Source organism: Papaver somniferum, chromosome 2 (assembly GCF_003573695.1).
Source record: "Papaver somniferum cultivar HN1 chromosome 2, ASM357369v1, whole genome shotgun sequence".
Taxonomy (NCBI): Eukaryota; Viridiplantae; Streptophyta; class Magnoliopsida; order Ranunculales; family Papaveraceae; genus Papaver; species Papaver somniferum.
The window spans coordinates 219,262,823-219,278,901 of record NC_039359.1 but is presented as its reverse complement, the minus strand read 5'-3'; the positions used below and the strand labels follow the sequence as shown (position 1 = coordinate 219,278,901).

Below are 16,079 nucleotides of genomic sequence, written 5' to 3'. Positions count from 1 at the left end.
GGAGTAAAGGCGCGGTCAAATGTGAGTGACGAGCCCAACCTGTTTGCTCATTCCATATTTTGTGACCGTCGCTCTTGCTAAAGATGTTGCTTGTTGGAGATCTGAAGATGCACCAGAAGTAACATCATTTTTTCCACTACTCGTCTACCCGTGAAAACATCTAACCTAGCAAGCATTTGCTTGCAAGATTCCCTAGTCTCATCTATCTAGGGCAATTGAGCTACCATTCCAAGAGACATTTCTCGTGGAACTATTGTTGCTTTGTGAACTGGATGAGCAAGTGGGATGTCATAAACTAGGCCTGAAAGCTAACACATGTTAAAGTAGGATCTTTACTTTCCTTGGGAAAATACTAGTAATATTGTGACCCCGGTTCGTCTCAAAATTAATATTCACGCCACGGATCCCATTTTATTTTTGAGTTGGCTGGGTGAAACTAAATTTAAAATTACAGTTTCTCACTATAAAGTGCTGCAAAGGAGGTGAAATATAAGACACACCACAAAATGAAGAAAAAAAAAAAGATAAAACAAAGGCAACAACAACCTATAAGAATCAAACTCAAACAATGGCAACAGACTACATGTATTAGACTATAGCCCACTTCTTTCCCTGATATCCACTTCTTACTTCCTTCCCCAGTTTCGGGTTATCCAAAACAGGCTGCTTAAACCTCCTTTGCTTTTTTTCAAGTAAAGCATTGATTTGACTTCCTGTGAGTGTTTCTTTCTCAAGTAGAGCATTAGCTAGTGCGTGGAGTTCGTTACTGTGTGTAGTTAAAATTGTCTTTGCGTTATTGTAAGCCCTGTCCCAGAGTTCTCTCACCTCTTTTTTAGTTTCAGTGTCCATACCCCTCCAATTATCATCGTAGTTGCCAGCTACGAGCCCAACTACTTTGCTCATTCCATATTTTGTGACCATTTCTCTTGCTAAAGATGTTGCTTCTTGGAGGTCTGAAGATGCAGCAGAGGTAACTTCATTTTCTCCAAATATAACTTCCTCTGCAGCTCGTCTACCCATGCAAACATCTAACCTAGCAAGCATTTGCTTGCGGGAAGCACTAGTTTTATCTTTGTCGGGAAATTGTGCTACCACTCCTGGAGACAGTCCTCGTGGAACTATTGTTGCCTTGTGAACTGGATGATCTCCATCTGTGTGGATGGCTACTAAAGCGTAACCACCTTCACGAAAAGCTATTAATTTTCTGGTCTCGTCAGAAATTACAGCTGATTTGCGTTCACTTCCCATTATAATCTTATCCATTGCATATTCTAAATCAGTCATGCTAACTGCATTAGCACCATCCTTTGCGGCTCTGAGGGCAGCAATGTTCACCATATTTGCAAGATCTGCACCTGAGAACCCAGGTGTTCCTTTAGCAATGATACTTAGATCAACATCTTGTCCTTTGTGAACCTATCAAATGGCATAGCTGGTGTATTAATGTTCCATGCATTTAAACATTAAACAGCTAAACAATCTGAAACATTAACCGAGGTTTTATAAGTTACCAAAGCAGTAGAAGATTTTCAAAGACGAGCTAATTTACCTTTGACATGTGAGATTCCATTATATGTCTCCGTCCTTCAACATCTGGATTGGGCAAAACAACATTCTGATCGAAACGTCCAGGTCTTACAAGTGCTTTATCCAAACACTCGGGGAAGTTGGTTGCAGCAATCAGAATAATTCCATCATTTTGTTGAACGCCATTGGCGCCTTTATAATCTCTGGGGTTACGCTGCCCTCCAAATGAATCTATCTCATCAATGAAAATTATACATGGAGAGCACTTCTTTGATGCAGAAAATAAATCCCTCACTCTCCTTCCTCCAACACCAACCCACTGTTCCTCAAATTCACTCCCGCTTTTGAAGAAGAACGGTACACCAGCTTATCCCGCAACAGCTCTTGCTAACATGGTTTTACCTGTCCCAGGTGCACCAGAAAGCAAAACCCCCTTAGGGAGCTTAGCTCCTAAACTTGTGAACTACTGAAACAATAAGAAGCTATTGTCTTAGATTTACAAGAATAATATGCATTAATCTCACAATTATTGAGACTGATTATATTTCATTGTGTATTTATATGAATACAAAGTACTGAAATTTGACGAAAGATTCAAAGCCTAAGCTAAACAATAATAGCGTGAATACTGGATAGTTACAACTAGTTACAACAAGAATGAGTACATAAGACTCGGACATAAGCTAAATACTTGCGCCTGGTGGTGACTGCTGACTGTTCAACTGTGGCAAGACTGATGGATGGTGGTGACTTACATATACACGTCCAATATATTGCTAAGAAAAATCAACACATATAATGACAGGATAAGAACCTCGATTCAGATACTAGGAATCCGGGATCTATAATGAAAAATATGTTATGTTGCATTTACCTCAGGATCGCGAAGATACTGAACAATTTCTTCCAGCTCAGCTTTGGACTCATCAACACCCTGAACAAAACTAAATTTTGTATCGGTCATCTTGGTAGGCTCAACCACCTGATCAGTTGATCCCACGACTGAAGGAAAAACAAATCAAAAGAAAACTTCAGATTTTGTCCGAACATTGTAGTTGCAGGAAATCCTACACTATATCCCTCATATGATTTCATTAACACTCAATTCATTTTAGATTAACAATCTTAATTTTATTGATGAATATTTAAACAATCTTACAAGAAAAGATAAAGGAATCAAGAATAACTAATGCTCTAGATTTTCTCTCTCTTATTTACTTATTTCTTACTCAAAAAGATCTCTCTTCCCTTTTCTTCACAGTTGAACGACTATTTATAGGGAAATACATAGCGGATGACAGCTAATCTGTCCTTTATTTTCAGATATGGCTTGCGACATTCTCGCAACCTTATAAATATTAATCTCGCAAACTCTCTAATTTTCGCAAGATCATCACATCTTTCTCATGATTTTAGCTGACGTCGTTTATTATATAGTTTCTGAAATTGTTCTGCGACGCTGTTGTGTTGTTTTGTTGACAATTTCGCTGAAATACTATTGTTGCAAAATTCTGATCCTACATCTTTCCTCTTCTCATATCTTCTCTGCAAAGTATAGAATGATGTGATAAATGCCGCAACTGTTTATCTCTTCATATTCTGCATTTATCACACATGTTCTTCCTTCCATCTATTTCTTGACACGTCTTCTGTAACCGCTGCTTTTCAACCACTCATGTATTTTCGTCTTAATGGTGTTTATTTCTTCGAGTAAAAAATATTCTTTAGATATTCTTTTTTCCACTTTCTTTTTACTTTCTCTTCTCTTTTTATTTTCTCATCTTTGCAACTCTATTGTTCTTCTGTAAGTTCTGCTACTGTAACCCTTCCTTCTTCAATCTTCTTACTTTTCATTCATTCCCACATTCTATATTCAAATATGCCTCCAACTGGCCATAGACATGAGAAAAACTTAAAAGACGTCCAAAAAGATCTTGCAGAGAAAGGTTTCACACTTTCTACCATTCCTGGTGAAAGTGCCAAGTCAATTCTTTCTATCAAACTTTTTTCTGATCAATATTGTGATGATCAATCAATCATAATTTCGCTTGGTCAAATTCTCGCTCACTCGGGATTTTCGCGAGCTATCTTTCAATTGAGTGGGTATTGCATCCGTCTGATGTTAGAGTTCGCTAACCGTGCTGCTTGTAAAGGATCTCTGTACTCCAAAGAACTTAGGGATCCTAAATTCGCATACTTGGAGATAATTGCTGAGAAATATATACAGTAGAGAGCTTTTTTGAAAATTATGAATTGATCTTTATGAAGAAAGAGAATACTCGCTGGGGTATTCGTTTGAAAAGGAAAGATAACATTGATGAAGCGAAAATACTTATGCAAGATATTGATTGGCATTCTGGTAAGAACACAACTCCTCGCCAATCCAAAGATGATAAATGATGTGTTTTTCCCTTGATGCTAAAAGGGCCTTATATCGCTGGATCAAATATTCTTCCTGAGAATCTCGCTACCTATCAACCTTGGGTATTCTCTTGGACCGAGAAGGAGAAAGATGTATGTTTCTTCCAGTTTCGCTTACTTTTTATTTCTTTATTTGTCTTTATTCTTTTGTTCGCTGACCCTTGCGACATTTTACAGATCCGAAAACTGAAAGATAGTTATAACAGGACTGGGAAGGCTAGTACCTTATTAGCTCTTCGTTCATACACAGATGAGGTAAGAAATATCCCTTTATGATTTTAAACAGTATACTGTTGCCTCCATTTCTTACTTCTATTTGTGTGTGAAGATTATTGCTGAAATAGAAGAGCCTGCCAATGTTGCGAAGACTGGTGATAAAGGAAAGGGTGTTCTTCGCAGGGAAACAATCAACTGCTCCTCCTTCAAAGAAGAGAAAAATCCATTATTCTTCTCCTTCAGTTATTCCTTCTCATGAAAATTCCGAAAGTGACAAGGATGATGAGGATAATGATGATCTTGCCGCAATTGAAGATTCTCCACCTGAATCTTCTATGACTAAGCTTTCTGGCCTCTTTTCTGATTCTTTGCAAGGAATGGGAGATAGACAATTTGCTAACACCTTCAAAGCTCTCGCTACAATTTGCGATGTCCCTTTACTAGATGGTGATAGTTTTCTTCGTGGAGTTTCAAGATCATCGACTCCCGATTTCCTGCATTCTCTTAATAGTCTGGTATACTTTCATCCTTTTACTTCTTCATTGTTGTAACTCAAAATCTCTTTCTATATTAACACTTTTTATATTTTATCTTATTTCGTTGTTTCCTCAGATCTAGAGAGAAGACGCGAAAATCTTGAAAAGAAAAATCTTCAATTTTGCACAAAGAATGAAGAATTGGAAGCTGAAGTCAAATGTCTTCACGAGAAAAACAGACAACTAGAAATTGATTCTTCTTCATATAAGAACAAAATCTCTAGTCTTCAGCAAGCTAATAATCAGCTCTATGGTATGTTACTTATCTCCTTTCCCTTCATTCATTCATCTTGTTGTTATATCTTATTTAATTGATCCTTTTTTGCAGACATTTGTGGTCTTTGTGATGAAGCTACCCTTCTTCGTTCATTTCCTAATGCCTTGGATAATGATACACTTCTTGAGCGTCTTAATAATTCTTTAAGTATTTTCTCAAATGATAGAATTTCATCTCTTTCTCTGAATGAGCTTAGATCTAAATTTCACCTCTTAGAAATTGACCACAGATCTAGTTTAGGCTTAGCCAACCGATTTAAACGTCTCCTTCTTGATTCTAAAGAAAAAGTCAATGAGTTAAGAACCAAAATTAACGGTCTCATAGATGATAAGGATCGCATCTCTAATCAAGGTGCTAAGTCTTTGGCGAAATTCCAAGAGACTCTTCTTGAAGTTCAACTTGAACGAGATGAAGCTAGCCGCAACAACATCGAGCTCTGCGAAAGAGAAAACCAAATTCGTTATCGTCTTCTTATAAGTAATGAGGATGAATTTGCTTGGGATGCGAAAATCTTAGATGACGCCAGAAAAAATTTAGGTGTAAATGTTAGTCTCCAAGTTGAGCATACAGCCTTGATTAGAGATATGATTTCTGACAGAGAAGGTTATTAACTGTTCTTCTTTACTAATCTTTTGTTTCTTATGAATTTTCATCAAGTTATTAATTGATTGTCTTTTGTTCGCAGATTTTGAAAGTAGATATCGTGAAAAGATTGAGGAACTTGAAGCTGAGAAAGAGTAACTTGCAAAGAATCTTTCTTTTCGCAACGACAAGTATTCTATATTAAAGAATCAAATCAAGATCACTGTTGCGAACTTTAAGAATGATGCTATGCATTTTCGCAATCAAACTATCCAAATGGTTTGTGACGACCATAGTATCCCTCATTCTGATTATCCTTGTCTCTTGGAGGAGATCCCACAGAATACTCCCAGTCTGATTATTTCTGATAGCGAAGCTGATGATGAAGAATCTGATGGTGATGAAAGTTCTGATGGTGATGAAGACTCTGACGCAGACGAAGAAGGGAACAAGTCTGATGAAGATGATGAAGAATCAACTAAGAAGTAGTCTTTGCTTCTTTCTTTGATCCTTTGTAATACTTGTACATTTATTCCTTCTTTCTGTATGTTTGTGTTTCTTTCATTTTGACCTGCATTCATTAAAACAATTCTTCCTTGCAATACAGTTAATCAATATAATCATTAATTTTTGAATTTTTGTGTAAATCTATCATATGGAGACAAATAACATTTTCTAATTTCATTCCCAGTCTTGCCTCTGTTATTTGTATCCAAATGAGAGATTTTATAAATTTTTCTTATTTTGTGCCTCAATTTCGCAGTTAATTATGTATAATTTCGCAATCTTATGCGAAGTGAATTTTGATTCTCTTCAAAATATCATTACTGTGTGGTCTTATTTTTCCTTCCTAATTAAAGGTCTTATTATGCCACCTCTTGTCGTTGCGACAAAATCGCAGGACGTCCTTGCACTTTCATGCAAAAACCCATTGATCTTGTCTTAACTTTTTCTTTTGTATTGTTGCCTCTTCAGGAATGTTGTGACAATATGACAGGCCTAAATATTCTTGCGAAAATAAAGCCCCGTGACATTGCCGTCGTGCGACGAAATCGCAGGACGTCCTCGCACTTTCATGCGAAAACCCATTGATCTCGTCTTATCTTTTTCTTTCGTATTATTACCTCTTCAGGATTGTTGCACAAATATGAAAAGCCTTAATACCCTTGCGAATAAAAAGCCTCATGACGTTTGTGTCTTAAGACACTTATCATCTCCCTAATGGAGGGTGCCGCCCTTATCTCCCCCCTGGTTGCTCCTTCAAGGAGGCGTACTTCTACCATACAAGATTAGCTCCTCCCATCCAGTCTTAACAACAACCAGTTGTTATCGCAGCCTCTTATCCCTTTTACCTATAGGGATTATGGTTACGAGACTGCACCCTAAGTGGGGTTTTCTTCAGGCCGAGTGCAGTATAAGCCAATACTTGTCAAGAATGGCAAGGTACGCTTCAAACGCCCCTGGAACTCTTGACTCAACCGTGTACCTCGGCGCCTTGATCAGATCTGCACTCCTAGGGAGAGTCCTTATTACCTTAGTCGCCCAACCTAAGTCATATGCTTAAGCTGAGAATCCAAGGTGCCTCTCCCGGATGGGCTTTATTGACCCCAAATCTCCATGACTCAGGTTCCGGTGGCGGTGTAGCCTTTCCCTGAGCCATGCAACAGGTACCCCCTTATATGACGTACTTTATGTCTTACATTGGCCTCTTGCGAAATTGTATTCGCGAACTAGAGTGTACGCCATAAAGGTTCGCCCCTTTCTCTTTTGTCATTTTTCTCTGATTGTCTTCGGTAAAATTTATTATCTTTGCGAGAGTCTCGCACAACATCATATTGTATTTTCATTTCGCAATCTTAATTTTGTCACTCAATAAAATGCATTTTTGAGAATTTTACTTATTGCGAGAGTGTCGCAACAAATTAATCATTCATACATTTCTTGTTTTTATTACCTTTGCCATCCTCTGCTTCTTTATTATTTTCTACTACTGTTTCCTTGGTAGTGGTATGTTCATCATTTTTAGTCGGAGCTAGCATTAATTTTGCAACCTATCTTTTTCCTTTATTTCGATTGCATCCACCATCAACCTCTCACTTCTTTGTGTCTCTTTGATTTTGTGTCGCCAATTTTCCTTCTTGTTTGCTCTTCCTTCGCAAGATTTTATCTCAGTTTCGTAACACCTCTTTCTTTCAACCCAATCTCCCTTTATGATTCCTACACCGCTAGGATGAGGGAATTTGATGCACTGGTGGAAAGTTGAAGCTACACCTAGAATCCCATGTAGCCAAGGTCACGGAATAAGATTTCAGAAGATATTCCCTTCAATGTAATTCGCATAGTAACCTCCCCTTTAGGCTTGTTAGCAGTACTGTTAAAACCATATATCTTATATGTTGATGGTATAAGATCATCATCTCTTCCTCCCATAGTTTTATAAGTATGATAAAATAAGATGTTCACAGAGCTTCCAGTATCGATTAGAATTCTATTAATTGCCCATGAATCTTCAGCTTCATCATCCTCATCTTATTTCGGTTTTGGATTAATTTCTAATTTTACTACCAATGGATTATCACGTGCCTCTTCAATTTCGGGGATTTCTTCTGCGGTAAAAGAAATGATCTGTTTCCGCCATTCCTCTAGTGGCGATATTTTCGCAATATTCATAACTTATCTTCCATCATTATCTCTTGCGAACATTCTACTTAAAACATTGTCATGAAAATCTTCAATTGTCTTGTACGAATGTACGATAGAGTGACATAAGAAATCCCCGAAATTGATATTGTGGGTACGAATGTACGAATGTTTCCTTCTTTTTCATCGTGTTTACTTTGTGATGCTCTGGTGGTGGTGACAATGGTTGATATTGTGGGTGTCCTACCAAAAAGTGGTTTAGTTTTCCTTAATCTATCATTCTCAGAATAATTCTTTTTACATTTTTGCAATCATTTGTTGTGTGTCCATGAAAATGACGATAAGAACAAAACTCATGACTTTTGTGGTTTGGAGGTGGTTCCGTTCCCATGTTCCATGGTGTTGGTATATTCTCCATTAAAATTATAGCTTCCCATATTTTCTCCACACTTGCATTTAGAGGTGGCATCTTGATTTCTTCCCATACTACCTTGTGACCTCCTTGTCCCCTATTATAGTTTTGTCTTTGACCTCCATAAGTTTCTTGTGGTTGATCGAGTCTTTGAATCTTGTTATTTCCACCACGATTGTAGAAATTTCTTTTTCTTTCATACTCCTCTTGATCTCGGTTTCCCAAAGCCACCAGTTTCTGTTGGTTGTTACCTGTCACCTTCTCTTGTTGTACTTGCGAAGTATTCGCTACTGTGTTTATTATCTTGGGTAATAAGCTTGCATTCGCTGTTTGTGAACTGGTGTTCCCAACTGGGTATGATTCCATTTCATTTTTCCTTTCCTCCAGAGCAATATATTCTTCTTGAAGTTCTCGCAATTCAGTCATTGTGATCGTATTCTTGACTCTGAAAATTTGGACATACAATAGGTTGGTTGCAAACATAGCATTGATAAATGATAATATAAGATATCTCTCATCTACACGTCCAGCCATTTCGCTACGCATAGTCCTCCATCCAAACTTTCACCAATCCTTTGTTTTAATCCAAACATGTCTTCAATTCCAGGAAGCGAAGAATTATTACTTATATATGCCCCTAAGAATGTAGTCTGCAAATGATTGAAGTATGTTATTGTATTCTTTGGTAGACCTTCGAACCATTTTAACGCCTCCCCTGTTAAGCAGAATGCGAAATACTTGTATAGTACAACATCATGATTTTCCCATTGCAACATGCACCTCACGTAGGCTATAATGTGTTGAATTGCACAAGTTGTTTCATCAAAAATGCTGGTTAATGCGGGAAAATTGCATTTCGGTGGTATTCCTCCTAATTGTACTTCCCTAGTAAATGGAGTTTTCGCAGCTTCTTCTATAGCTTCATCCAATTGTCTTCTGCCTACTTCTCCTCGGTTATTTAGCATTCCTCTCATTCTTCTAATTCTTTCAATATTTGTTTATTTACACCTGAATTTTGATCCATTGGTCTTTTTAATTTCGCCTCTCTCCTTCTGCGTTCATGTCTTTCTTCTCTCGCGAAATTTTGCATTTCTTCTTCATTATCCTCATCTCGTCTTCTTCGGCGAGTCTCTTCTTCATCTCTATCTTGAACTCGCATATGATTATGTCTCTCATTTTACCCTTCATGATTTTGTTCATTTCTTATTAACTCCATTCGCTGTCTTTCAGCCATCCTATGTATTCTATCATATTCTTTATTGATATTACCATTATTCCGGTTTTGTGTATGCCTTATTTCTCGATTTTCGTGATTGTTTTGGCGAATTTTATCTTGAAGCTCTTGTTCTTCCATTTCCGCTCTCAATCTATCACGTTCGCAATTAAACGTGCTTGTTCAACATAATGTCTTTCAATTTCTTCTTCAATCGTCTGTTGATTTCTTTGAGTTTCTCTTTCATGTAAAATTCTCATTCCTTCCTCTCGATTTCCTTCGCCATCTTGATCATTTCCTCCCTGACGTTGTCCATTCTCTTGATTTCTACCGTTTTGCCTATCATCAAAAGTTTCATTTTGTGGAACATAACGATCATCAACTCTTTCTCTATTTTCGCGATATTCTTCATTAGGATTTGATATTTCTTCTTGAATATTGTTTCCAGCATTAATTGTGGGTGAGTTTCTCCTCGTCTCTCTTGTAGTCGATCTTGAATATGATTTCGTAATACTTCTCGATCTTCTACTCTGTAGTCTCATATTTTCCATCCTCAATTCGTGATTTTTCCTTGTTAGATTTGCACGTTCTTCTGCCTCATCTCTTCTTTCTTCATGTATTCTTCGTCTCAACGTTTCTAATGCTCCAATTTCCTCATCTCCATGAATTATTCCTTCATCTGCTTCTTGATTTCTCTCTACCTGTCTATGGTTTCTGGTTTGCTGCTCTTCTTCTACTTCTTCTGCGGAATTTGATTGCCAAGTGTGTATACTCACCCTATCATAATCTATATTCCTTTCTTGTACTTGTGTTTGTTGAATTGGTGGTTGAATTTTATTTTCTCCATTATTTCTCATTCTAGTAGATTCTCCCATTTCACTTCTTTCTCTTCCAGCAATTCTCTTGCTTCTTCTAACAGTAGTTGGTTGATGTATTTCTTCTCCTAGCCATTTCTTCAATGTTAACGAATTGCAAGAAATTATGTAAAATTCTTAATAAATCACTCCAAATCTTTACAAATCTCAATATTAATCTTCAATTTTTTCTAGAATAATCTTCGATGCGTCCCTGTTTCTAGCGTCATTATGTAGTTGCAGGAAATCCTACACTACACCCCTCATATGATTTCATTAACACTTAACTCATTTTAGATTAACAATCTTAATTTTATTGATGAATCTTTAAAAAATATTACAAGAAAAGATAAAGGAATCAAGAATAACCATTGTTCTAGATTTTCTCTCTCCTATTTACTTGTTTCTTACTCAAAAAGATCTATCTCCCTTTTTCTTCACAGTTGAACGACTATTTATAGGGAAATACATAGCGGATGACAGCTAATCTGTCCTTTATCTTCGGATATGGCTTGCGGTATTCTCGCAACCTTACAAATTCCTAGCTCCATTATGTAGTTGCAGGAAATACTGCACTACACCCCTCATATGATTTCATTAACACTCAACTCATTGTAGATTAACAATCTTAATTTTATTGATGAATCTTTAAACAATCTTACAAGAAAAGATAAAGGAATCAAGAATAACCAATGCTCTAGATTTTCTCTCTCCTATTTACTTGTTTCTTACTCAAAAATATCTCTCTCCCCCTTTCATCACAGTTGAACGACTATTTATAGGGAAATACATAGCGGATGACAGCTAATCTGTCCTTTATTTTCGGATATGGCTTGCGACATTCTTGCAAACCTTACAAATGTTAATCTCGCAAACTCTTTAATTTTCGTAGGATCATCACATCTTTCTCATGATTTTAGCTGATGTCGTTTATTATATAGTTTCTAAAATTGTTCTGCGACGCTGTTGTGTTGTTTTGTTGACAATTTCACTGAAATATTATTGTTGCGAGTTTCTGATCCTACAAACATCTTAAAAAGTACTTTGCAAACCGTTATAAACTATATTTCCTAATCATATAAACTCTTTGAAGGTTTTTTTTTTTTTTCTCTTTTTCTGGATTAATAAATCTTAAAGATTACGTATCATTAAAATTCATCTTCTCAAAGGAATAAAACTAGTAATATTACTGTGTTAAGAACAGAAACATAAAGTCTTATTCAAGAGAATCGTGATGATCTCTCTGTCTTTTATCTACGTCCAGACTAGAGTTTTGACCAACGCCAGAAAGGTGCCGATTTCTGATGGTACTTAGTCACAAAATCAACCGGAGGGTTTGCACTGGTGGCGGCACAACTGAGCAGTAAGGTTTGAAAAGAATGGTTTCTAATTAGGGTTTCATATGGGATATCTAGGGAAACTCCCCTATGTCATTTAATGGGTTTTAGGCTTTGAAGAGGTTGTGTCTCGTGTGCTTCGTATTCTTACAGTCTGTATAAGAGATTTTATTGGGCTATCTCATTTTATATGTTACTCTTCCAATCGGAAGTTGTATCTCCATGTTATTTTTAATTTCTGTTTTGATTGTAATGAACTAATAATTCTTACTTCTTCAATGCTTAAGAGTGACATACTCATAACCATACTCATAAGCTTGAGTAACATGTAACATCAATGCTTTAACCCGGAACATCAGTTCCTCTTCGTTTGATGTTCATTTTTATTAATCAGTTCAGAGGCCATTGGGATATATATTTTCACCCATACGCCTACCCTTAATAAAAGCTCCCTGCCGACTAGAAACAAGCTTAACAAGCTTGTGCATTAAACAACTTAACATGCCATGACGTGTTTTTTTTTCTTTTTTTCATCCTTGACTTTTGGAAGGAGAACCAAAAAAATTAGAATTTAGCCGATCGGGGATAATTTGTGTCTCCAATAATGAGAAATTGCGTCAACAAGATCATCATGAACTATCTCTCAGGAAGCTCTATAATAACACCGGGAGAACCCATCAGGTATCAGAGCACCATCTCAAGCAAAGGCTATTGGGGAAGACTTATAAAATCCGAGCCGCTATGCGCAATACGGAAATCACACAAGCAACGAAACACAAATGCGGAAATAACACAACTACAACGATATGAGAAGCAGTCACACAACACCAGAAATTACGTGGAAAAACTCCTCCAAGGTGAAGGGTAAAAAACCACGGGCAAATCTTTCACTATAATCAAACAATAGGTTACACACAAATCTCATAATTTGGGGACAACAACAACTTCAAGGTGCATATAACACTTGGATAACAATTTGCCTAAATTACACTCACCCCTAAGGATGGATCAACAATTCATTCACCAATAAAATGAGATTCACTGTCAATTTGAGAAATAGCAAGAGTAAGAGATACTTACTACTAGAATTTGAACAAACCCTAGATTTCCCCCTTTTGAAGAGATGTGGAAATTGACCGACCAATCTTCACCACACTAACCAATAGATCCTTATCTAAGAACCCTTCATCTTCCTCTTCATGATTAACCAAAATATGTCACCAAGAAATCAACTCTAATGGTGGCTTTTCTTTCTCTCCCACTCACTCTCACTCTACCTCATTTCTTTTCTTAAAACTTGAGAAGATAAACCGTGAGATCAAAACATCTCTTGATGCCTTGTTATAACCTAACAAGGACATCTGCTACTTAGCTCCCCCCAAAGGATAAGGGGAAACCTTGCTGGACCCATAAATAGGGATAGGCCCAACAATCTCCCCCCACGACTTATGACGAGGTTCCCATCACTACCAAACCTGCTTTGTCATCATATCATAATCATTGTCATCTGTATGGATCTTCTCAATCTTCAAGACCTTCTCATCGAGAACTTATTGTATCCACTGTACCTAATATTGATGTGCTTGGTTCTCGAGTGAAAACTCGAATTCTTACTGAGATAAATGGCACTCTGGTTATCACGGTAAACGATGAACCTTTGTTTCTTCACACCGAGTTATCTAACAATCCTATTCATCCATATCATCTCCTTGCAACTCTCTGTAGCTGCAATGTACTCTGCCTCTGTAGCAGACAATGCCACATATCTTTGTAACTTGGACTGCCAAGACAGAGCTCCCTTTGCATAGGTGAATAAGTAACCTGATGTAGACTTGAGACTGTCTTGAGCACCTGCCTAATCTGAATTTTTGTAACCCACTAACTCTAGCTTATCACCACCATAGCACAAACACATATTAGAAGTACCCCCTTAGATATCGTATTATCTATTTCACCACTTCCCAATGCTCCATACCAGGATTTGCTAGAAATCTGCTTACCACTCCAACTGCATAAGCTATATCCGACCTTGTACACACCATTTCATACATCAAACTACCAATTGCGGATGCATAAGGAACTTTCTCTATCTTCCGTTTCTCAACATCATTCACGGGACATTGACCATGAGTTAACTTGAAATGGTTTGGAAGTGGAAAACTTACCGGCTCAGCCTTGTCCAAGTTGAATCTTTTCAACACCTTCTCAATATAGATTTCTTTTGATAGCCACAACTTCCTTGCTTTCCTATCACGAGAGATTTGCATGCCAAGAATACGCTTTGCTTCACCCAAGTCTTTAATAGCAAAAGACTTGCTCAAATCTGGCTTCAACCTGTCAATCTTTTTCTTGTCTTTGCCAACAGTCAGCATGTCATCGACATATAGCAAAAGAATAAGAAAATCACCATCAGCAAATTTTTGAATGAATACACAACGATCCGAAGCTTTCCTCTTGTACCCATGTTCTTTCATGAACGATTCATACTTCGTGTACCATCTTCTAGGAGATTGCTTCAAACCATATAAACTCTTTTTTAGCTTGCACACCATGTGTTATTTTCCTTTGACTTCAAAACCCTCGGGTTGTGCCATATATAAATCTTCCTCCAACTCACCGTGAAGAAATGTTGTCTTGACATCTAGTTGTTTTATCTCAAGATCCAAACTAGCTGCTAATGCCAAGACAACCCGAATAGAAGGAAATCTTACCACTGGTGAAAAGATCTCGTCAAATTCAACACCCTCTCTCTGCTCATAACCCTTCACAACTAAGCGTGTTTTATACCTTGGTTGTGAGTTACGATATTCAGTCTTGATTATATACACCCACTTGATCTTCAGAATCTTCTGGTTCTTTGGCTTGTCAACCAACTCAAAAGTGTCATTCTCGTCTAAAGAGATCACCTATTATTTCATGTATTTTAACCACTTTTGGATTTCAGGAACACGAAGAGCTTCTACATAAGACTTTGTTTCACCTGCATCTGTGAGCATCACATACTCATGTGGTGTATACTTCGTTGAAGATAATCTAGGCCTTTTGGATCTTCTCAATTCAGCTTATGATTGTTGTTGCACTTCTTGCTCAACACCACCCACCAAAACGTCTTCATGAGATTTATCCTCATGATTGTGTTCTTTTTATTCGTTACCATTACCATCAACATTATCATCATGTTGTTCGGGATAGGGAACAACTGGATTTGGATTCAAGAACATGTATTCTTGAAGATTTGGCATTTCGATCTTCTCAAAGTCTTCAATAGTTTTGTCTTCAAGGAATACTGCATCCCTATTTCTGATAACCTTCTTGTCAACTGGATCCCAAAATCTGTAACCAAACTTATTTGTTCCATAGCCTAGGAACACACACTGCTTAGCTTTGTCATCAAGCTTTGACCTCTGATCTTTTGGGATGTGAACAAATGCCCTACAACCAAACATTCTCAAGTGATCATAAGTAGGATCATTGTCTCTCCATACCTTCTCCGCTACTTCGCCATATAGCTGTCTTGAAAGAGATCGATTGATCAAGTACACAGCAGTATTCATTGCTTCACCTCAGAAATTCTTATGCAAGGAGATCAAGCATTTAGATGAGAAGCTACAAAGTTTTATTTATTTTGTAATCCATGTGTATTGATAGTTTTGTCACTAAAATTGACAAAGGGGGAGATTTTTAGAGCACTGCTCGGTTGAACTCGCATGCATTGCTATCTCAAGCATGTTTGTCAATATTAGTGATCAAAACTATAAGTCTTGATTTCTAGTCTACTTATAGATGTCTCGGACTAGGACATAGATTGTGTAGTTGATCCTTATACTTCACGGCGTTCATCATTTGAAGACGAAGAACTACTAAGGGGATCTTGTGGAACTTCATCAACAAAAGGTATGTGGAGACTGAAACTCATCTATCACTTGGAAAGTCTATTTCTACTATATATCCTAACTGAGACATAAGTCATATTACGATATAGTTTTCTATTATACACATTTGAGATTTCGAGCTGAGTTTAACTCGGTTACATATTTCTCGGAACATGTGTTGGCAAGATTTCG

The 16,079-nt window shown here is 37.2% G+C and overlaps 1 pseudogene; it reads right to left on the bottom strand.

Annotated features, from left to right (window-relative positions):
- Window positions 1-535: 535 nt before the first annotated feature.
- LOC113352899 lies at window positions 536-14,567 on the bottom strand (annotated as a pseudogene).
- Between the last annotated feature and the right edge of the window lie 1,512 nt (window positions 14,568-16,079).